This window comes from Pyxicephalus adspersus, chromosome 4 (genome assembly GCF_032062135.1).
Source record: "Pyxicephalus adspersus chromosome 4, UCB_Pads_2.0, whole genome shotgun sequence".
Classification (NCBI taxonomy): domain Eukaryota; kingdom Metazoa; phylum Chordata; class Amphibia; order Anura; family Pyxicephalidae; genus Pyxicephalus; species Pyxicephalus adspersus.
Genome location: NC_092861.1, coordinates 95698761 through 95724186, shown reverse-complemented (window position 1 = coordinate 95724186; position 25426 = coordinate 95698761). Strand labels below are relative to the sequence as shown.

Sequence of the window (25426 nt, the reverse complement as noted above, 5' to 3'; positions counted from 1 at the left end):
AGTATATAGTAAAACCATTTTGGTGCAAAGTTTCATCTCATAAATTTATAAAAACAGTTATGTTTTTTTTTTTGTTTAAGGCTGGGTATTTCAAAGTTAGACCGGCAATTATCAGTGTTCCTAATTATCTCTCTAGGACAAATACACTGTAATGAAAAGAAAAACAAGAAACTTTACCAAAAGTAGTTAAGATCAGCAATTTAGCTGTACAGAAAACATTAAATAACCACTACAGATAAAAAGGAATCTAACATTTACAAATAAGTATGCAGCATTATCAGGAGTGGGGAATATATATTTATTAGATAATCTCAACTAATTGTTACACATTTGCAAAGCACAGCAAAAGTAAAATGGAAAAATATACACAAAAAAAAAACTACTGAAATGAGTGTTTTTAAAAGAAAATGTCTTAAATGAGAACTGTCATGAGTGGGCTGTCACTCCTGAGTCTTTTTTGAAAAATGCTAGCTGTTTACTGTTCATGGATATGTAGTATATCTAAACCTGGAAAAAACATAGTCCTTTGACGTTGTATCTGAATTAGAATACTGTTTTCAAGATAATTGAAATTATTTTGGCCTGGTGATAATGCCACTAACCCATTTGTCCTTGGGTGTTTTACAAAATTATAATAACATACCTGGTCTGAGTAGTAGTAAAATATTTCTATAGACCTTAGTTGATGTAAACCTATGGGGTATTGTCAGAAATCTTAAAAGGAGCAACAGCAGCCAATGTAACCCCGTCTTCTTTCTTACCAGACCAAGATAAAGAACGGACACTTTTAAAAATTTTATCTTGGAATGTGGCTGGTCCTATTGTCCACAAAAAAGAGTCCTACTACATCTCAAAAAACAATCTCCTGATATAGTGCTTTTACAGGAAATGCATTGGAAAGAGGGACAAGTTTTATCACTGAGGGCCCCATAGATAGATGATGTGTTACACACCACCTATAAGACCAAAATGAGAGGGATAGCAATTCTACTTAGCAAACATTTGCCCTATAAAATTGTTTCTACTGACTTAGACCCGAACAGTAGAGACATTTTTTTACAATTGGAATTTGCAGGTACAATCCATACTCTGTGTTCTGCCTATGCCCCTAAAGTAATCCTTCCTCCTGTTTTACCAATCCAAGGAAGAAGATTTTGATGAACTCTTTTTCTAACTTGATATTAGCAGGAAATCCTAATGCAGTTGTTGACCCGACCATAGACAGATCTAAAGTGACACATACTAGACCTGAGGCTTCTACCTCTGAGTTGAAGCACTTATTTTTACAAACACCATTAGTTGATAGCTGGCGCTTTCTTCATCCACCTGAAAAAGATTACACCTGCTACTCTGAGGTGCACTGCACATTTTCCAGAATAGACTATATAATATTAATAGAAGCTCTGTTACCAGAGGTATCTGAGACTTTCAAAGGAAAATTTTCACTATCTGACCATGCCCCTTTGCTCATGAGGTTTAAACTATTACAAACATTTTGGAAAACCTTTTTCATGTAGATTCCCCCCTATCTATCCAAATCTTCATCTTTTAGGGCCCATTCAATCTCATTGGGCAAATGGTCTAGATCAGGGGTCAGCAACCTTTACTATGAAAATAGCCATTTAGCCCCCTCTTCCACTAAAGAAAAAACGTCCGGAGCCTGCAAAACATAACACAGCCTAAAGCTTTTAAACGTTTTAATCTTTTTTTAATTTTTCTTGTTACTACAACAGAATACAACAAACAGAAGTGCAACGTACATGTGTAGGCCTACTTTGAAAAAAAATAAACACTCAACTATGGCCCTAGAAGCCTCCGGCTTCTAATGTATCTTCCTGTTAACGTAACAGGGCAGATTTTTTTGATGGGCGGAGTTACTTAATGTTCTGACGATGTTACAAGTGGAAATAGTAAAGCAATAGCACATGGTAGAGTATAATTTATCCCACTCCATGGTTTGAATATGTAAATATAGATAAGGAAACAAGAAAGCTTAGTTTTGTTTTTGCAAAGTAAGCTTATATTGTGATAATTTGTCACAGACAATTATAAAATTATATAAAAAAGTGGAAAAGGTCTTGACCCGTTAGTGTTATGGGTATAGTCAGACCAATCAGCTAGACAGTTTAGATCCTTGACTGTATAATTATAGAGGGTTCAATACATGAAAGTATAACGACTCTTGTACCGACGCGTCTCGCGTCAGGACAAACATAAATATACACTATGCTTTACATTCCTAATCTTACATTAACCTTCTTACCTCTAGTAAGAGTGTTTTCAACCATTAGCACTACTCATCTACCATCCCTGATATATATCTGGGGTCAAACAACTAATAGTAAGACATTTAAAATTTGCTTACAGCTTATGTTTATGAACCTTTGTATAACACAATGCTCCTATTTAGTTATCTCAACAATAGTTATATTACAAATCAGAACTCTGAGCATTCATCCTCATCATGGTTATCCTTATTGTTATTACCTTTATTCACTCTAGTACATTATACTGTATTAAACCTTATCACAATTCTGATGTTTAGATATCGATTCTGTGAGCATCATACCAATACATGAATGTTGTACTTAGTATATATATGGTATATATATTGTTATCACCTTTATTCTTTTTTGCACAATACACTGTATCGAACCTTATCATAATTCTGATGTTCAGATATTGATTCTCTGAGCATCATACCAATACATAGATGTTGTACTTAGTATACCTGATATATATGTGCACTTAGGAAACATGATCACAACTTTGATGTTCTGCTATGTGAATACTAAACTTAAACATCAACTATTTATGATACCCTATATATTTATATATGTATTTTCTGCATTTAGCTTATCTCCTAACAATCTCTATACATCCCCTGAGGAAGCCGACAAGGGCGAAATGCGTCGGTACAAGAGACGTTATACTTTCATGTATTAAAGCCTTAGCAATTAAATTTTAGGGGTGTTAGCCACAGGTGTCCCCCACTTGAACCTCTAATTTTGTTTACCTGTACCCCTCTGTTCCAGAGAAATTAGGGTTCAGGTGTTGGAAGCCTCCAGCAATGTGTAACAGGGTAGATTTTTTTTGATGGGCAGAGTCCTTTATGTTCTGACAATGGCTTAATGATGAAATTTTGGGGGTGTTAGTCACAAGTGTCCCCACTTGCACCTACTTTTTTGGTTTTGTACATCTCCCCGTTCCAGAGATATTGGGGTTCAAAGTAGGGAAGGGGACAGGGTAGTGTAGTATGACATTTCTAGTTTTGTGACAGGTAGGTATGAATTTGGGGTTCGCACTTCCTTGCTATGTAAGTTGCCCAGGGGGTCCATGATTTCTATGTTTAATTTCAGGCTTCTAGACATACTTACTTTTAAAACAGCAACCCTGATGTTCAATTTAAACTATTTTTTAGAATTTTGACCCCCATATTTTGAAAGTTGTTGAAGGTGAAGAGATAAAATTTGGGGTACTGCTAGCTATGATGGTCCCCTGTGTATCCTGAAAATCAGTAGGACATAATGTTTAGGAGATCTGGAGCTTTGTACTGGGTGAAATATAAGCCTGCAGAACCTGACAAACACAGCTGTGAAACTTAACTGACGATGACGTCATTGTACACGGCCCGATAGATTTATTTCACGGGTAGACTTCCAGTGTTAGAACAGTGGAAGGGGAATCCCCCTCCTCCGCAGTGTCTACAGGAGGAAGGGGATCCCCCCATCAGGGACCTCGAGTCGTTGGCTGAAGGGAGAAAGGGAGCCAGAACAATGAGGCTGAAGAGCCGCATGCAGCTCTGGAGTTGCGGGTTGCCGACCCCTGGTCTAGATGATAACCTTTCTCATTGGGATACCCTGATTTTGCTGTAGCGCACCATGAAGGCCATAATGAGGGGGCAATTCATAAGTTTACATTGCAGCGTAATTGGCAATATTACAAACAATATACCATTCTCCAGAATCAAGTCACACTTCTTCTTATAGAAGAGCGGTCACCACCAATGGTCCGCAAGAAGATTTTGGGTGTCCACGGCGCTGGTCAGTGCACCCCCGAGCCACAGACCACATACCCCAAGCAAATCCTTGGCTCAGGGAAGTGGTGTGGCGTTTCACAACATACCCCGGCTCAGATCTGCGATGACAGAGTGGGCGGGGTTATTACATTATGACGTCATGATGGGGAAGGTTCCTCAGGAGCCGGTAATTTTAGTGGCCCGGGGGACCAAAAAGGTTGTCGACCGCTGTTATAGACTGTATTTACAGCGCACCAGTATTGAAGCAAAGAAAACCTGGCAGGAGGCAGTGATTCAGTAAATGCCCATGTAGCTACCCAAATTAAAACTCAGGCCTTGTACACTAAACATAAATTTTACAGATGGGGTAATAAAATTGGTACTTTATTGGCTGTTTAGCTAATCCAGTTCAAAAATCCATCCAAATTATAACTGCTTTTGAGGACTACTATAAGGAATTTAAGGCCTAAGAGACAGGACCGGATATACTTTTGTGGATGTTAGAGAGGGCTAAATTACTCAAACTCTCAGCAGAATGTAGGGAGAGTTCGAATGCTCCGATATCTGCAGCTGAAATCCTCAGTAATATAGGATCTTTAGCTACTAATAAGAACCCTCGCCCAGATAGTTTTTCAGCTGAATATTATAAAATTTTAGTGCACAAAATCAGTCCTTTATTAACAGAAGTATCCAACTAAATTTTGTCTCACCATACTCCTTTTCCTGATTTTAATGAGGCTTACTCTACATTAATTCCTAAACCGGGTAAGGACCCACAACTACTGGCCTCTTATGGGCTATTTTTTATTTTTAAACTGTGACTATAAAGGTTTAGCCAAATTAATGGTAAATAGGCTGCAGAGCTTTCTTCCAACCGTATTGACCAAACACCAACTAGGATTCGTACGAAGCGGGCACTCCATGGTAGGAATTAGCTACAGTTCAGGCCACTCATCGCCCAGATGTGAAACCTATGTTACTAAGCCTAGACGCAGAGAAAGCCTTTGATAAAATAGAATGGCCTCTTCTGACTGCAGTTTTACCATTCCCAGTCAAAGGGCGGAGATCAGCACATTTTTAGAGCTAGCCCATTTGGCATATTTCAAAGTTAAACTTGGTGATCAAGATAAGGCTTGGGCCCCTCATAAGGTGTGCAGTGTGTCGACAGTTTACTGATGTTGATAAAGGGAACACGTGATAAGATGCCATTTTGTATACCTATAGTTTGGCGAGAGCCAGGGGATCATTTCAGTGACAGTTATTTTTGTATAGTGAAAACTTCAGGATAAAACAAGAAAAATAAATGTAACATAGAGTATCATAGTCTACCATATACTAGTGGCTCATTCAGATGAAATCCCAGTGCCAGTTTTCATTAAACTACCTTCTCTTGAAGAACATGATTATGGTGATGAACTAGGTGACAACAATGATGAAGAGTTTGAAATTGAAGAGGACTGTTCATAAGAGTTTTTATCAGCATGGGATGAGTTATTTAGCATGTGATTTGGGACTATCAAAGAAGGCTTTAGAACTCCTAGCATCGAGACTGCATGAGAAAAACTTACTTGGAAAAGGAACAAAGGTATCGTACTTTTGAACCAGAGAAATTGCATTTCTGCAGTACTTTAAAACTGACAGTGGTTTTGTGTATTGCCATAACATACCTGGTTTAATGGAGGAATTGGGAATTCCAATCTATAACTCAACTAAATGGCGACTATTCATCAATTGTTCAAAGCGGAGCTTAACGTTTGTCCTCCTTCACAATGGCAATATATTTGGGTCAGTCTCGATAGGCCATTAAGTTTCTCTTTGTGAAGAATATGCAGACATAAAGAGAGTCATTGAGTTGTGGCAATATCACCAACACAATTGGGTCATCTGTGTTCACCTTAAAGTGGTATGCTTTCTTCTTTGTCAGCAACACGGATACACCAAGTATCCCTATTATCTGTGCATGTGGGCCACAGAGCTCGTGGGAGGCATTGGGTGGAAAGTATTTGGCCTCCAAGATCTGCCCTAAAACCAGGTGATCCAAGCATTCTACATGAGCCACTTGTTGATAGAAAGAATATTATATTCCCGCCCATGAAACTGGGTCTGATGAAACAGTTCTTTAAAGCTTTGCCAACCGAAGGAGACTGTTTCAAGTACCTCATTTTGGCATTTCCTAGCCTGTAATTTTAAAAAATAAAGGGCGGTGTGTTTAATGGTCCACAGATTCGGAAGCTCATCAAAGATGAACATTTCATCAGGACAATGTCAGAAGTTGAAAAGAATGCTTGGTTATCATTTAAAGCCACTGTCAAGGACTCTCTTGATTACACAGAAATTGTCCAAAAACTCTTGGAAAGATACAAAATGCTTGGTTGTAATATGAGCATCAAGGTGCATTTTCTGCATAGCCATCTTTCTAACTTCCCAGAAAACCTTGGTGCTGTCAGAGATGAGCAAGGTGAACGATTCCACCAAGATTTGAAGGTCATGGAAGGATGATATCAGGGTAGATAGGATGTGCATATGATGGCTGACTATTGTTGGAGCATCCGGCAGGAATGTACTAACACTGAACACTCCAGGAAAAGCTATAAGTGTAAATTTTTACCTTAACCGCTTACCCCGATTAATTTTCAAATGTTTTAATGTGTCATAGAATAACAAATCAAGTTAAAACAAATAAATCCTTTGTATAAACAAAAGAAATTTAAATAAACCGTACATCCAAGTTATTATTTCAATATTTTTGCATGTAAAATTTGTATGTTTTTTGACAAAAATGGAGGGTACCTGAGTCATAAAAACTGGATGTGATAGCAAAAAAATGAGGTCATTTCTGGATTCACCACCCAAAAATTTGTAAAAAAAACAACTGTAAGATCTAACTCAACAGAAAATGTGAAAACTTGCGAACAATTTCCTCTTCACAAGTTATAACACTTTATGGCTATGTATGTGCACAATATGCTAGATGACACCTGTATAGTGCCCTCTAGGGCTCAGTACTAAATTCTATAGACCACAAGTCTCTATTGTGGCCTACTGAAATTATCATGTCTTGTATTGTATATGAGAATTATCATTCAATACAATACTTTATGTTTGCCAAAAACCCTCCTTTCCTCTCTTTTTTGTCTAACATTACCTACATTACCTTTAGGACTACTAATTTTACCATATATTAACCACCACTCACACCTGTATATATACCCATTGAGTGAACATCTCCGTAATTGGTCTAATTTAACAGTGTCTTATCTGGGCTGAATTGATTAGATAAAAATTATAGTTTTCCCTAAACTGCTATGTATTTTTCAATTGTTACCGCTATTGCTTACAAAACCTGATCTTAAGAATATTTATACATTAATCTGTGATTTCATATGGGGAAATAAAAGAACTAGACTTAGTCTTGGCATCTTACACCAATCTACCCAGCATGGAGGAACTAATTTCCCTGATATTGAATTGTATAATGCAGCTTCTATTGTACGTTATATAAAGGATTGGCTACACGACACCTGTAACCACACTGTTTCTACTTTGAATCAGCAATCTATCCCCAATTTGAATTTGAGATATTTACTCCATATCCACAAAGTCTTGTTACCAGAAGAGGTTCTATCCAATCCTTCATTATATTCTTAGTGGCAGATATGGCACAAGATCAGGGGCAGGCAATTAATAAATAGCCACTCTTCCTTATTTCCTCCCATTTGGGGTAAATAGAATCTCCCCCACCTAACGTGTTTTTCTATATTGCAAAGATGGCTATTCTTTCCAACCATCACCATCCAATCATTGGTGGGCGGAGATACGAAGCGTCTGCTCTCTTTTGAAAAAGCAGCCACGGAGTATCCTTTTTTGAGGTCAACGATGTACATTTTTATACAAATGCAATCTTATACCTCAAGAGTTAATAAATCCTTATCTTTAAATGATTGGAAAAATCCACTTGACGCTTTACTATTGAAGGATAACCCTTCCAGGAAAGCAATTACTGAAAATTATACGATGCTTAGAATCCCGTTAGACTATTTTACCAGGAAAACTGGCATGGTAAAATGGACAGAGCACTTTCCCACTAAGTAAGAAGAAGATGTTCTTCTTGCTTTTTCTAAAGAATGGAAGGTTCTCCTGTCGACTATGTATAGGGAGATGATCCCTAAAAAGTTCCATGGGGCGTATATGCATACCTGATGGGTTATAATCCTACTAGTATGTGTCCTAAGTGTACAAATTAAAATGTGGATTTGTACCATGCTTTTTAGAACTGTCCTATTAAAAGATTTAAAGTATTAAAAGATTTTGGTGTTCAGTGGCCTAATATGTTACTTCATCCTTGACTAATTATGTACCCTTAACATCTGAATGGGCAATTCTGAGTTTATTTGATTTGAATGAAGTGAGAATTACCAGAGGAAGCAGAACTTTGTTATCTATTGTTTCTTTAGTTGCAAAAAAAACAATATCACATAAATGGATAGGCTCAGATCCACCTACATTAGGTCTTTTAAAAAAAGGATTGGATATTGTATTTAAAATGGCCTGGATAGAAGCTTCCTTAGAAAAAGAGTCCATGGTTTGACTTTTTTTTGAAACCTGGGAATCTTATATAGAAATTCAACCTCATTCTTTAAATGCACAAATTATGAAAATTTTTGAACATACTTCATGGTATACCTTAAGAATGTTAGACAATGACCCTCCAATACTCATAGATGTTTAATGATTCTTGCAATCATTTTAAACGCTGGTTTGTTTAACCCAACTGTTTATTTGGATTGTTCCAATGGACTAATGAAACTTTTTCCTTTATAACGTTTGTAACCCTTTTTTGTGTTAATTATGTTTCACTTCTGTACTGTTACATATTTATACATCCATCAATAAAAAATATTTTTTTTTAAAAAAGAGCAACAGCAGACATAGGGATTGGAAAACCTTCTGTAATTGGTAAGGTTTGTCCTTATAAAAAAACATATTTGTAAAGAGAAGAAAAGCAGGGTTTTTTGCACAAAAAAGAAAAATTCCATTGAGTATACAGTTGAATATACAGAAATAAATATCTTACATAGACAGATTTATTTGCATTTGCCTTAAATCACAGTGTTTTCTTGTGGTTAAAGACATACAGGATAAATTACAAGAAATCGCAAAGTACAGCGTATCATCAAGTTTATTTACCAATTTTAAGGTTGGACCACAATATATGTTTGGGGTCCACCAACTGTTAAATTGGCCTTAAGAGCCACTAGACATAATTCATCTCAACACAGCATATACATTACTACCATATACTTATAATGATTAAATCATGTTGATGATTGTACCCGACGCGTTTCGCCTTGTTAGGCTTCCTCAGGGTTAGTAGTTTTGCAACATGTGTTTGGCAGTTGTAATATTTGTATCTAGATCAATAAAGATATAGGTGTTAATTAATTAAATTAATTATGTGTATCTTAGTATTTACTTGAATATCAACAGTTTGCAGACACATATAGTATCTATAAATAACTAGATAGTAAGCAGGCCTATCCACATGTTAAAGAGGAGAGTATTGTTCCCCTCCCCCCCCCCCCAAAAAAAAAAAAAAACAGTTTTTTTCACCCTAGAATAATTTTTAAAAAAGTGTATAAATTGGTCATAGTTCAATGGGAGCACATTTACTGTTTAACTGGTGTAATAAAACTGACATGATTCCTGTGTAGTGCAATCTGCTTACTGCAAGTATTTTAAAGTGATGACCATCTCCTCAGCACAGAGAACTACCGTATTTTCCAGCATATAAGACGACTTTTTAACCCCGAAAAATCTGTCGGCGGTCGTCTTATACGCCGGGTACTTACCTGCAGCTTGCTTCCCCTTGCTTCATACGTCCGGCGCGGCCGAGTCCCTGCTTTGCGCGGGGAGTATGAAGCAAGGGGAAGCAAGCTGCACACAGAGGAGAACGTGAGCCTGGATTGGCTCTCCAGCAGAGGAGGAGTGTGGAGCGCGCGAGTGGCTGTTACCTCCTCCTGTATCCAATTACCAGTACTGTACTGTTCCTTCTGCCTCTCAGTTCTCGCACAATAGCGAGATCCGACAGGCAGAAGGAACAGTACAACACTGGGCGTATAACACGACCCCCAACTGATTGGTTGGAGTGGTCTGCCAATTAATTGGCAGACCACTCTAAACAATCAGTTGGGGGTCGTCTTATACGCCCAGTCATCCTATACGCCAGAAAATACGGTACTATCTACTACTATCAGTACCATCATAGATGAAAAAACAAGCATTACTCATAGGAGATCAAATTTGATATGAAACTCACTCGTTACAAGCCACTTTACGGCACAATCTACCAACACAGAACGCACTAAGGTCTATGGAACCTTCAAATGTGGCTTCTGTAACCAGTGCGATTGGATCCTAGAGAACCAAGCGCTCAAACTACCCAATGGTACTATACATAAAATTCATTACCATGTGAATTGCCAATCACCTGGGATTGTTTATATAATTACTTGCTCCTGTTCTCTGTGCTGAGGAGATGGTCATCACTTTAAAATACTTTCAGTAAGCAGAACGCAATACTCCACAGGAATCATGTGAGTTTTAATACGCCAGTTAAACAGTAAATGTGCTCCCATTGAACTATAACCAATTTATACACTTTTTTAAAAATGATTCTAGGGTGACAATACTCTCCTCTTTAATATGTGGATAGGCCTGCTTACTATCTAGTAATTTTTAGATACTATATGTGTCTGCAAACTGTCGATATTCAAGTAAATACTAGGATACACATTAATAATTTAACTTTTAGGATACACATATTAATAATTAATTAACACCTATATCTTTATTGATCTAGATACAAATATTACAAGTGCCAAACACATGTTGCAAAACTACTACCTCTGAGGAAGCCTAACAAGGCGAAACGCGTCGAGTACAATCATCAACATGATTTATTCATTATAAGTTTATGGTAGTAATGTATATGCTGCGTTGAGATGAATTATGTCTAGTGCCTCTTAAGGCCAATTTAACAGTTGGTGGACCCCAAACATATATTGTGGTCCAACCTTAAAATTGGTAAATAAACTTGATGATACGCTGTACTTTGCGATTTCTTGTAATTTATCCTGTATGTCTTTAACCACAAGAAAACACTGTGATTTAAGGCAAATGCAAATAAATTTGTCTATGTAAGATATTTATTTCTGTATATTCAACTTTATACTCAATACAATTTTTTTTTGTGCAAAAAAACTCTGCTTTTCTTCTCTTTACAAATATGTTTTTGATATGTTATATCAAGGGTTAGCACATAGTTAGTTCCCTGAAGAACTTTTACTAACTTAGGTTTCCACCAATACCTATTACTTTATTTTGTCCTTATAAGCATTAGCAGATAGCAGAACCAATAGGGTCTCCTGTGCTCTTGCTTTACCTTTTACCATGGACCTAAATACAACTGGCCAGCCAATGTGATTGTGTTAAAGGTGCATTGTTCAGGATTTAGAGACATGATAAAGATGTGTTTTTTTGGCAAGCTTTAGGCCTAAGCTTACTGCTTTTCAGGTAGGATGGAAACTGTTTGGTAGGCCAAATGGTGTAGATAGGAAGTTATTATTTAGGTAAGTCTTGCTTCTTGAATTATTTCAAACTTAATAGAGGGTTATGTTTACATTCATACATTTTTTGATTTTTTTCAGCTTTGTAAGTGAGAACACTAAAGATTTTATTCTATAACTGAACTGAAGCCAGGAAAAATTGGCCAGCCCTTTAATGCCTGACTAGTCGTGATTTTTTTTACATTTTTACTTGTTGAGGGCATATACAGAAGACAGGCTCATAACTACAACCTTGCAAAGGATTTATTTCAAACATGTGGCTGGTAGACATCCATTGCCAAACTTTACAAGGTGTATATAATAATTTAAATTCATATTAGATATAATATATTGTATATTGGAACATATTTAGAACACAATTAAGAGGAAAGATTGTTTATCTTTCAAAGAAACAAAAGCTGCATAAACTTTCCATACCTCCTGCATGATAGATTGTGGCCATTTAGAATTGGGAAATTACCAACCGAGGTATTTAGTAATTATTATGAACACTGGTTCAAACATTGGAATTGATTTACAATAAAAATTGGTAAATTATATACCAAAGTGCATGTTAGTGCATAAGCTGGACATGCATTAACTTTTAAACCCAATATTGGACCTGATTTATTAAAGCTTTCCAAGGCTGGAGAGGATGAACTGTCGTCAGTGAAGCCTGGTGATACAGTAAACCTGGAATGGATCTGGCCCAGGATTAAAAACATTTGCTAACAAATAGCAAATGACCTTTAAGAAATCTATTCCAGGTTTGCTGAATCACCTGCTTCACAGATAAAATTGTATCCTCTCCAGCCTTGGAATTATATTTTTTTAAAAAACACATTTTTTGTTTTCATGTGAAAACAATTTATTTTAATTCACTAGCATTTAATTTTCAGAAAGCAACACGCTCTTTCCTGGATAATCATCTTCTTACTTAGTAAATCAACAACTTTACAGAATGTGCTGGTCTTCTAGTGTTCTTTGGATGCCTCTCAATTTAATTTTCCCTTTTTGTTTTCAGTTTGTACCATGCCCTCATCTTTACCTGCTGTAAATATGTAGCAGAGCATGGTGTAATCAATAGGAGGCTTAGGTCTGATCTGGTAATAGGGGATGCAGGGGCTTTTTAAAACCTTTACCTTTTATGCCAAAACTTTTCAGCGCTAAGAATGTCAATAGTTTAACTGTAGACATTTAATCATTTCCTTACTTGCACTTCTGTTTACAATCCGATCCTTATACATATAAATAAATGCTTTCCTGCTCTAAAATAACGCAAAATCCCTAAGCTAATTCAAACTGGCACACTGTTTCTAAGACAGTTATGTTTAAAACAAGCTATCAAAAAAAGCTATGTTCAATTTTGTAGCAATTTGCAATTCATGATTGGGACCAATTTGAATGTTGGTTTGGATCTGAACTAATTTCAGCAAGAAATGAAACCTTTCTTAGAGTGTTGGCAGGCGTCCATTCTCTGAGAACCAATTACACAATAAAGAAAGTTACAAAGTAATTGAGGACTGCAAAGGTTACAGATGTAAATGCAAAATCACATTCTGCCACTGTATTATATATTTAGAAATTACAACAGCTAAGATTACATTGGAAAACACTTATTTTCAAACTCGGCAAAAGGTTGTCAATCATACATATTATACAGGGGGCTTATTTACTCATTACCAGTAGATCTCCCAAAGGTTTTTCTGTATAAAAAGTAATTTTTTTTTTTTTTTTTGAACAATAGAAATGTATTATTTTATTTTTACTCATTTTTTTTTCTTTTGATCATCACCCAAGCAATAACAAGAAATATATTCCTGTTATCGTCTTTTCACCAAAGTCAAAAATTACATTAAAAGGCTAAACTGAAGCCTGTTCCAAAATTATGTAGATCTATAAACTTTTTCCCACTTGTACAGCTACAATCCTGAAGACATTGCTAAGAGCTATTAGAAATTTTTGCTGGTGACAGGTCTCTGTGATTTGCCAAAGAGATTACATAAAAAAGCATTGCACTAGTCACACTGCTGTGTTCCTGTGTCTGTCTCCCTAAACGTTGTGTAATAGAGGGAAACTAATCTGATGCATAGTAATGTTCCATAGTGTGTGTAGTTTTGACTAAAGCATTTTTTTCCCTAATTTGCGGTGACAGAGCTAGAGTTAGGGTTAGAGTTTGGGTTAAAAAGGTACATAATACATGCATATCTTGTATCTCTGTAACTACGATAATTAGATGCTTATTTTCTCCACTGTGCAGGAGTAGTAAAATTCAGTATTCTGAGAGAAAATGAACAAGCATTTTTTCAAAACTGTGACAGTCTTTTTGTAAATACTAATTACTAACAAAAAATTTTTACTCATCTTACTAAAATAAAGATGGTATGGTTTTTGTGGAAAGTAAATAAAAATCTGCAAAAATGGGAAATGTTTGCAGAGGAAAGGTACAGTTTTAATACTTTTGTCTGGTCATTAAGGAAACAAACAAAGCAATAGGAAATTAGTTAAAGTCTCTCCAGCAATAAAAAAACTGGCAAGAGTTTTCTTCTTTTCTTTCTCCAAAGCTGACTGCAGTTTGAAATCTAAACCCAAGAGTTTACGGTCAGAATTGCTTCGTAGAGCAAGTGATTGTAATGATTGTTTCTTACTTGCCCTTTCAGCAGGCTTTAGGGTGGGTTTGTAACTAAGCTTCGTTGCCTATTTGCACTGAATGAAAGTGAGGTCTTTTACATACTATCTGGCATGGATTTCAGTTTCAGTTTTTTTCTGACAAACATTTAGCAGAATTCAGCTTTAATGTTCTTTCATGATTTACTTGATAACATTTACATTTTTTATTACTTAGAAGAATGCAATAAATAACATTTTATTACTTCAAATTGTTAGCATTGCATACTGTACTTGAAAGTGACTGACATTTTAAAACTCAGAATATATAATTATAGAACCTCAAAAAAAATAATCTAAATGATCTATTTTATCTGTTAAGACACTGAACAATCTGTTCAGTATCCAAAAAACTAATAACACAGCTCAATAAATTTTTTTTTTTTCACTTGCCAGGGATTTAGTGTATTTTAGGTCTGCTGAATCCAGAAATGACATCATTGAATTGAATTGGCTCTAGTTCTTGTGATTCAGGAATCGGAATAGATGATTTTACCAACAACAAATGTTAACACAGCATATTATTATCAATCTTTATTTACACCGATGTTTTGCATTTTATATATTAAATGTAGCAATATTTTAATGAAACTTTCATTTGCCTTCTTTTTATTCTCACAATTTCTTTTTTTACAGAATTATGAGTTCTTCAAGGAGAAGTTGTTGAAATGACCCTAAAGTATTTTTCTACATTTGTGGTGAATATTCTCAGCAAAAACAGAGAAAAAATATTACAGAAATTGTTAAACAAGCATATCTTGCATATTTTGGTATTAAACTGGGGGACCAAGGTAAGTTCATAATGATTTTTTATAAAGCAAGCTATTTATAAACCTTGTAAACACAGAAGAGCCTGTCAAATCTGACTACAGAAAAAAACTATGTTAAGCCAACACAATACAACAATCTAAGCAGAAAGAACTCATTAAACAAAACAAAAAAAAAAGATCCCACACACCTTCCTATTGGAAATGTAAATCTTAAGTGTTGATAAGTGGTAAAAGTGCAGGTTAAAAAAACCCATGGTATAATCAGGGGGTGCTTTCAGTAGTGTGTTTGTTGAATAAGTTGCCTGTTGCACATTTTGTTTTGGATCACACGTAGGTGGGTCCTATAGTATAAATGTGAGATACTTCATCTTTGATTTATGGGTTCTGTGTTTACACATAAACATACACACCAAGTACCATTACATCAGGGAGTTAATGAGCCAATCAACCAATTAAATACCAATATAGATTCAGAGAGGAGAACATAAAATACAAAAATAAATAACACAGCTCAATTTTGTTGCACTTTCCAAGGATTTTTCAATATACTTAGTGTATTCCAGGTCTGCAGAATCCAGAAATGACATCAGTTTCATTGAATTGGCTCTAGTTCTTGTGTTACAGGAATCAGAATAGATAATTTTACTAACAACAAATGTTAACATGTTAACAAGCATATTATTATCAATCTTTATTTACACCGATGTTTTGCATTTTATATAATAAATGTAGCATTATTTTCATGAAACTTTCATTTGCCTTCTTTTTATTCATACATTTTTTTTTAACGGAAATAGGAGTTCTTCAAGGACAAGTTGTTTAAATGACCCTAATGTATTTTGCTACTTTGTGGTGAATTTTTTCAGCAAAAAGACAGAAGAAACATTACAAAATTTGTGAAACAAGTATATCCTGCATATTTTGATATTAAACTGGGGGACCATCATAAGTATTGGGCTCCCATATCGTTTGAAAAACTTGTGTAGGGTGTCTACGTCAGTGGAAAAATGGAAAACTTTGGTGTACCTATGGTATGGCGAGAGCCCAAAAATCATCATAATGATTGATATTTTTGTGCTGTGAATGTAAAAGTTTTTAATCGTTACAAGAAAAACAAGAGGGAGTACCCTGATTTGGAATCAGCAAGACGACCTGTGCCGCATGGTGCTGATGTTCCCATACCAGTGTTCAGTACACTCCCTGTAATTCCTGTATCCGACAAGGGATATACAGGGTTTGGAGTGTAATCCAGGAGTTAGCGGTGGAAGTGAATATGAAGGAAGTGTTTCGGTAAAGCAGCAGTTCTCCGAAGAAGAGCTCAATGATTTAATATGTGGCCTAAGTCTGTCAAAACAAGCAACTGAACTTTTAGCAACCAAGCTAAAACAAAAGAACTGCCTGAGACCAGAAGTTAAAATAATGGTTTATAGGACAAGAAAGGTGAGACTCCTACCATACGTCATTGAAGGTGGGGACTTTGTGTACTGTTGTAACGTCCCTGGACTACTGGCCCATATCGGAGTACCCATATATGAGAATACCGAGCAGAGGACTGGCGGCTTTTCATTGACAGTTCCACTTGAAGTTTAAAATCTGTTTACTGCATATTGGCAACTGCTATGCATCAATTCCAATTGGTCACTCAACAAAAAATTAAAGAAGAATAAAAAAATATCAAAATGGTCTTACAAAAGCGTTGCTATCATGAACACCAATGGTCCATATGTGTTGATTTAAAAATGGTGAACTTCCTACTTGGACAACAAAGTGGAGACACAAAGTACCCATGTTTCGTCTGCTTGTAAAATAGTAGAGCAGGATCACTGGAAAAACATGACATGGCCTCTAAGGAAAAACATGAAGAAAGGTGCAGCGAACATTATTAAAGAGCCAATGGTTGACAAAAAAAAAAATCATTCTACCTCCACTAAACATAAAGTTGGGATTAATTAAGCAATTTGTTGGAGCCCTGAACAAAAACAGCGATTGCTTCAAATACATTTGTAGATTCTTCCCTGGATTAAGTACTGAAAAATTAAAAGCAGGAATCTTTGATTTACCACAGATTCGGAAACTGAAAAATGATTTAAATTTCAAAAGTTACATGACTGATACTGAAGCTTCTGCCTGGAACAGCAATGTTATGGTTGTCAAGAACTTCTTGGGTAACCATAAAGCACAAAATTATGAAGAACTGGTATAAAACTTGTTCTTAAACTTTATAACTTTGGGTGCTACTATGAGCAAAAAGTTACACTATCTCCATAGCTATTTGCAAACATTTCCAGAAAACCTTGGCAATTTCAGTGAGGAACAAGAGGAGAGGTTCCATTAAGATATAAAGGTAATGGAAGAAAGGTATCAGGGCAGATGGTAAAGACACATGAAGGCAGACTACTGCTGGAGCGACGTGATTGTCCTGATCGTCAGCATAAAAGGAAATCATACAAACTGAGTTTTGTTCTGTAAATATTCTGAATATAAAATATATTGACATTAAGTATTTCAAGAAATTATTTTGGTATACGTCGGCATATCTAGTTTAATGTTGCCTAATTTTCATGTTTCATTAGTTTTCTATGAAGTTATTATTGAGGTAATTATTTCAAAAACTAGAGCCAAAACCAATACCATATTTAGAATCTGTGCATCAAACATAACCTAAAATGACTTTAATTTGTTTGGCAAGAAAATGTTTGTTGACCAGTGTAAAAGAATTTAAAAAAGCAGAAATTTTGCTCTTACAGTTAACTGTAAAACAGAATGAGTATTCCAAATAGGACTATATTTTTGTGACTTCACAAAAAAAAACATGCCATCAAATAGCTCATTCTGTTAGGATAGAAGGCAGGTGTCTTTCTGAGATATCTCATTTTATATTTGAAATTGGTAAGGGAATCAAATTGTTCACTGCAATGATTGTGAATGAGAAAATGTTAAACACAGGTCAGAGGTGGTTATGGATAATATGTGTAGAGATGCTTTAAACCAGGTGTGAGGTGGTGGTTATGGAAAATCAGGTCACAACTCAAGGACAGATCAACTAAACAGTTTTAGTTCACATTAGATTAGGCAGCACATTTATACTTTTTTGCATTTTAAATGGTCTATCTAAGGTTGTATTATGGTTTCATGTTAATAGAAAAGTTAAATGTTTCCATTTAAAATATTTCTGCCGAAGGACATCCTAAATTACTTGTCCATACTGTAAATTTGGATTTGACAAAAACTATTATGTTTTATTAAAGCGTTTGTGCTCTAATATTTTGTATTTGGAAAACCTATAAATATTCTTTAAGGGACTTATTCAACCATGTAAAGGTACACACCTCCTATGGTGTATAGACCAGGCATTGTCTCAAGGGGCTGACAAATATGGCCTGATTTAATAAAGCTCTCCAAGACTGGAAAGGATACACTTTCATCAGTGAACCTGGGTGATCCAACAAACCTGGAAAAGATTTGATTCAGGATTCAAAACATTTGCTAGCAAATAGCAAATGATTTTGAAGAAATGCATTCCAGGCTTTCTGGAATGAAAGTGTATCTTCTCCAGTCTTGAGAGTCTTTAATAACGGAGGCCCATGGACCCCGATCATGGGAAAAAAAAAAGGAAGGGAGTTAGTTTTAATTAGGTTTGGCTTATAACAATTAAAAGTACCCAATACAATAAAAGTGACTAATACATGGTGTTATCTAATTCCTTGTCTGAGTACACCAGCACTTAATAGGTGTAGTGTGACCAAGTGTAACCATGATGGAATTTTTCCTATTAGTGCACTTAGTGGCAACTTGATTTTCAATAGACCCACCTTAAATACTACAAAAACAATGCAAATATTTTTTGTGCCAGTTACATTTAGCTGCATCTGTTCTATATATGTTAATGGCTTCTGTTTCTTTTTTTCTAATGAGTTTCTTTCACACCAAATTATAGAATTATGTATCTATGTAGTCTGCAAATTATCACATAGATTATGATTGGGCAATTGACATTTGTCTTAAGACATTCCATGGTGTTTAGATTAAAATGACTTTTGTAACCATTGTGCTGGGTACGCCATTACTGGAGTATGTTCCCAACACTCAAATTTTGAGGAATGTTTTCTACCACGTCTTGGTTTAAAACTTCCTTCTGAACTTCAAAAAAAGCTCTATGAGCATTTATAAGCATTTAAAACAGTCAGTGTAGATTTAGCCTAATTGTGAGCATTTTCATTTCAAGTAAATCTGCACTGAAAGCAGGGTTTTCTATTGCTGCCTGTTTTCTGTCTTTGACTTCAATGCATTCTAGGTAACTCCTTTTGAACAAGTATACTGATTGGAAAGTCAATCCTGCATATGTGTAACAAACGAGTGACTAAGAAAAACATTTAAAAAAAAACCCTTTGGAGCACTATGGCAGACAGGCAACTCATTTTAGAAAGAGATGGTGGCAATAGCATGGTAGCATGTCTCTATAATCCTCCCACAACAGGTTTTCTTTAAAGTGAACCCTGGAAAAAATGTTAATATACTCTGTCTTTTGAAAAAGACTTTGTACTGCATGTCTCTTCTACCAAAAAAACTATTTTCCCTTAGCACTCTTGCCATCAGACTAAATCCTCATGATAGGATGAGTGCATGCATGTTTTAAGCTTGCATGTTTCCAACCAAGATGGTGGATGTGAGCAGCCTCAAATCTTCAGTGTAGATGACATTCGTGGCTTTGAATGACAAGGGAGAGAAGGGAATGACATTGGTGGAAAAGGGCAAGCTCAAGGGGTGGCCAATCACCCACATTCAGTTTCAATTTAAATATAGATTGGTTTCACAAGACTGACTGGGTTCACAAAACAAGACTGGGTTCTACTCTTGTCTATCATTTTTTTTTTAACCTGAAAATCATGCTATGGTTTTTATGACACTTAAATAAGTCCAGAGAAACATAGCATACAGTGTGTGTTGAGAATATAAATAGGTCACTTTGTGAAATATCTTTTCTTGATGCTAAAATTTAAGATGACTTTTCCACAAACACCTGAGTCTAAAGCAATACGATGGCCATTTCCGCCCGGAAGCTTTATTATGGTATACAGATAAGACAGATCTTGTGGGTGGTGGTGCTATGACTCTGTTACGGCTACGGTTCTGTTCCACTTTTGTGCTTAACAACAGCTGAAAGCTTTACATATTTTTCATATGCCTTTAAAATAGTTTTTTTTTACAGTATATAGCTTTTGAGCACAATGAAAAAAAAAAAAAAGGAAAAATGTCTTTACCTTTCTGCTTTTTCATCCAAATTACCGGTTTATGGATCATTATGCTTAACAAGAAAGTTGTTAAAAATATTAATCCTTCTAGAAAGTCTCCTTTTTTAACTTTGTTTAACAGAACAAGTTGTCTGGCAATAGTGAAAGTTAAAGGGTTGAGATAAACCATGATGGGAGTTAGCAAGATCCATATAACTAAAACCTTTACTCAAAAAGGATAAAAACCTGTTGATGTACATTAAACACTACCCTATCAACCCAGTGACTATACTGCTGTCCAATTGTGGCTATGCTGCTCCTCTACAGATACAGAACAGGAATCAACGTGGCCATCCTAACACAGAATGTGTTTTTGGTCAGACCACCATAATGGAGAATATAGCCACCCTTAATAGGACTGGTAGACTGTAATTTTTAACATTTTTGTACTTGGGTTCAATTATGCAATTAAAAACTCAAATACCAAAGCACAAAGTTCAGTTTAATTGGAAAATTACATTGCAATGTTTTTAGTTTAATAAAATAAAAACAGTGAAAAGCCTCCTGTGTCCTGGATGTAGGATGAGTGGTGAGTTGTATGTTGCAGATGTAGCTCATCTGTTTCATCCATACAGATAAATGGAGCCTGTCCATGCAGCAGGGCTTTTCTCAGGAAGGCTGCGCGGCAATAATTGTCCCAGTCGTTAGTGTTCCAAAATATCGTATCACTGAGGACTGCATTAATGATGTTGGGGAAAATCTGTGCCCTCTCTAGCTTTTTGCCCAAGATGATCATGAAGGATAGAAAAATGTATCTAGACAGTAAGTGATCCTATGGATACAGCTGTTCTAGGAACAACTGTCTAAGGTGAGATTTCCTATCAAATATAAGGAAATTATGGGATATCTTGCCTTACTGGTCCTTTAGAAGCAAAAAAACTCCCTGATAACTACTGATAAGCTGGAATGTTTCTATGTTCCAAACTTAACTATTCCAAAACTGCATGCAAATGGTAAAAACAAAGGGAAAATTGTGGTCACTACAGAATGCTCGGTGATCTTTGAAGAATAAGAAAAACATCAGATCTTTTGTAATCATCAAAGGTATGACTATATATGTCTCAAGTAACGATCGTTCAGAGACTGTTTATGCTACCAAAGCACTCAAATAGCATCCTGGTAATAAATGCTAACCTTTGAGAGCATTATGGTTTACAGAGGGATGTTATATGTCAGCACAAATTATTGTGTTTTGTTTTCACAAAACCCGGCTTATATTGCTCCACATCAAAACTAAATATTTGTTCCTTCATCATTGAAAACCCTCCTGCACTTCATAGTGAAAATGTCAAAAGTTGGAAACAAATGTTGCCATAAACATTCAGATAAACCATTCATCTATTCTTTTTACTGTTCCCAATATCAAGAAGTAATATTTATTTATATTTAAAAAGATATGTTAGTTCAATATATTTCTATCATTGTGGTGTGTAAAATTCTGCTGAAAATTGCATTTTTATTGCAGCTAACAAACAATTTTTCACCAGATGTTGCTAGTGTGCACATCTAAAAATAAGAAATGGGTCAGTGCTACTACAATAGAAATAGGATATTTTAGTTATATGTAAACTATAGTCTCTTTGTGCATATTGAAACTGAACTGTATTTTATTTTTGTTAGAATAGGAATTGATATAAAGTGAAGAGACTCTGTTCATGTGACACTCTATGAAAATAATTTAAAAAAAGCTTTTTTTTGCTTTTTTAGAGTTACCTGTGCAAAGAGACTTTTGCAAGTACTTTATGCTCCATTGCTCATGTCATAGGTCTCCAACAATCTCCAGATAGCAGCTGTGAAAACTCTGTGTAAAAATCTACTTTACCTTCGGGAAATGCAATCTGCAGGACCTGTAATCTGCAATCACATCATTTCTCCTTTTTTGATTGGCTAGAGATTTTTATGAAATGATGTAAAATAAAGCAACCCTTGGTAATGTTGTAGCATGTTAGGAAATACAGGATTACCCAAAAAAACAGACAGATTTCTGTCTGGTATCTGCCATTCTATGGTCTGATAAACATCTGGTCATCTGGTGTCTTTATCTAAATTTTACAATCCAACCAAAATAAGGACATCTTTTAATCTATGTTTTACTAATGATCTTCACGTGACACATTTTACAAGCCAGGTTATGAAACTTCAGGGGTAGCACTCTTGGAACAGGGAGTGGTTAATGTTCTAGGCTTGAATCCTGGCCAGAACAGTATCTGCAAGGAATCTACATGTATTCCTTGCGTTCATGCATTTAGGTTAACCCCCTGAGTGGTATTCCCGAGTGTGGCTTGAGGTAAAAAAAACATGCTGAAAGCGGTAACCCTGAGACACACTCGGGGTAGCTAAAAAAATTTAAAAAAAAAACACCTGGTCCCATCGGCGTCCTGCCCGTCGAATCCCAACCCTGGGCTGCGTCCTCTTCCTTTGATCTTCCACCAGCATGTGCACTGACATTCCCCGGGAGTTCTCGGTGACAATGGTGCATGCGTCGGTGCGTGTGCGGGAGGCACGGCAGGAAATTCAATAACTTTGAATTGGATTCAATACAAAATAACTGTATTGAATCTAATACAAAGTAACCATTATATATATATATATATATATATATATATATATATATGCTACTGTACAGTTATATTACAGGTTTCAGTATTTTTATGCACCCTTGTTTTAAGAGATTTTTGTGTTTTTTTATTTAAAGTTTATTATTAAATTTAATAAATATTGAAAATATTTTGGTGAGTTATGCCTAAGAATTATAGGCCTAAAAATGTAAAATAAATTCCCATGCACAAAAATTTACCGCTTTTGGCATAAAAATAGTGACATAATTAGACTGCCAAAGAGGTTAATTGGATCCCAGAACTGGCTTTGTTGTGTGTGAAAAACTCCCAGTTAGCATGATTGTCCGACTGTGACCAATGCATGCTATAAGATGTTTAAAATAAAACTAAAATATATTTAGAAAAAAATGAGGTGTCCCATCTCTGGGATATTACAAAATACATCATTTGTACTTTTAATACAAACATGTTCACAAAAAAAATAAATTTAACATCTTTAAAAATAATATATTATGATGATGCAGCTCTGAAAACAAAATAAAGATATGTATTTTCTTTGTCGTTTCACATTTCACACAAAACAACGATTGATCAATGTGTTAAATACATGGCATCGATCACATTCTATATGTTTGTAATGTTTGAATTTAGTCTCACTTATTTTGACCTTGCACGAAAAATAATCAAAGGTAGAAATGATTCAACAATATTCAAATGCAGCTCAACATGGGCCATCACATATCCACAGGGGGTTGAATCCATTGTTCAGAAAAAGGGTCAGATGAGAAGGTTATTCTGTTATTTTTTTTGTTTAAATGGATGTATTATAAATTGTAATGCATACTCAGGTCTATTCATTATCCAGTGGTTTTAGTGACAAGAAAAGCTTTAGAAGATTAATTACTTCATCAGAGTGATAGCCTGTCAATATCCCTTAGCAGCATATCACAAATGCAAAGAGGAAAGCATTCAATGGACCTGTTCATTTAATACAGCAGCCTAGCAAAGCAGACTCTTTTATCATTTATATTAGGCTGTGACACTAAAAATACATAGTGTACAATATTTCCCAGCCTTATTGCCGTGCCTACTTTATTTGTAAAATGAGATAAAAAGTGTTTGTTTCAGATGTAACATTTGGTAAAGCATAGTATAGGCTATAAGGATAAAGAAGCTGGTGTTGCAACACTGACTATGTTGACTTGGTTAGGAATGGTATTCAAATTCACTTTCAAGTATTTGAATACTTCACAATGACAAAACATGCAGTTGCATTACAATACTGTGTGTTGAGGAATCACACATTGATATGTAGTAATGATAACTGACATATTCAATACAAGCCTTAGCACCTGAGGCACAATGGGATAATGCTATTTAAGGTCATAACAAGTGATGTTTAATACACTCTCAAGGCGACAATTACACCTGCCCTACATAGAATGACATAATTATCGCACTAATGAATGAATAATAGCACTTAGACCTATACATCTTTCTTAACCAGATAAACAGATATAGCTGGTTGTAGTAATGGGAAGAAAATAACTATTTCCACGTTGGACCATATTTAAAAAGAATGGCAAAAAGGTACAGGTCCATAATATATTCTAATATTCTAAGTTCACTGATTTTCAGAGATGTAAAAGTAAATTAATGGTCTGAGGAAGAAGAAAATTGTATTGTTAAAGATGTATCAAATCAAGAGCTGTAGGTATCTATCCGGTGGAGTAACATAAATTGCTCTAGAGTGGGCGTTTTGCCAATACTGGGTAATTTTAGGTAAGAAAACGACAGAAAGGATGGTTTTTGGCAAACAATTGTATTATTGATAAATTCTCATAATAGAAGACACGTTTAGAAGGCTTCAATGACTGGTTTACAGTCTAATTGAGATCCAAACAAATAAATCGTGTCAAAGAAGCAGTGGATGATGATTGTCTAGTGCTTCTACGGCCCAATTTGTTATTTTGTAACAAGGACATGTGTGATAACTATATGGACAATAATTGAGACAGGTTTTTGTTCTTTGTTTTGTCAGACTGTACTTACGTGTCGTTTTTTTTTAGTTAAAGATGTATGTATTTTCTACAGTGAAGCTTGTTTTATGGTATGTTTATGTTTTGTATAAAACAGTTTCCTTTTAATGTGATCTACACTATAATTTTACTGATCATATAAATCACAGTTCTGATTGCAAAGAAAAGGCGATGTAAGTCTGTTTTTTTCCTGCATGTTAAAATTTTGATCCATATTATTCAATGACATAATTTGTTGCTATGGCAACAAAGGCTGTATTATGTGTGAATGGCAACAAATATTTTAATTTTACTGTGTTTAACTTTTTGACATGAAGCAAAGAAAGAAGCTAGTATAATAAAATAGCACTGTGGCAGTGACTCTTACTTACTGTACAAATTTAGTGGTTACTTATTATTATCCTAAACTGCATACAGTATATTCCAGTTAAAATCAAAAGGCAAAAGACTTGAAAAAATATCTTGAGCTAACATACACA

General features: G+C 35.3%; 1 protein-coding gene and 1 long non-coding RNA gene across 2 annotated transcripts in view; one reads left to right on the top strand and one right to left on the bottom strand.

Moving 5' to 3' along the window:
• PACRG (parkin coregulated) overlaps window positions 1-25426 on the bottom strand; it is a 364259-nt gene that overhangs the window by 30995 nt on the left and 307838 nt on the right. The window lies entirely within an intron of this gene.
• Window positions 1-25426, top strand: part of LOC140329035 (uncharacterized) — a 40163-nt gene that overhangs the window by 7493 nt on the left and 7244 nt on the right. The window contains exon 3 of the long non-coding RNA XR_011920388.1: window positions 14926-15080. This is a non-coding gene — a long non-coding RNA (uncharacterized lncRNA). The remainder of the gene's footprint in view (window positions 1-14925; window positions 15081-25426) is intronic.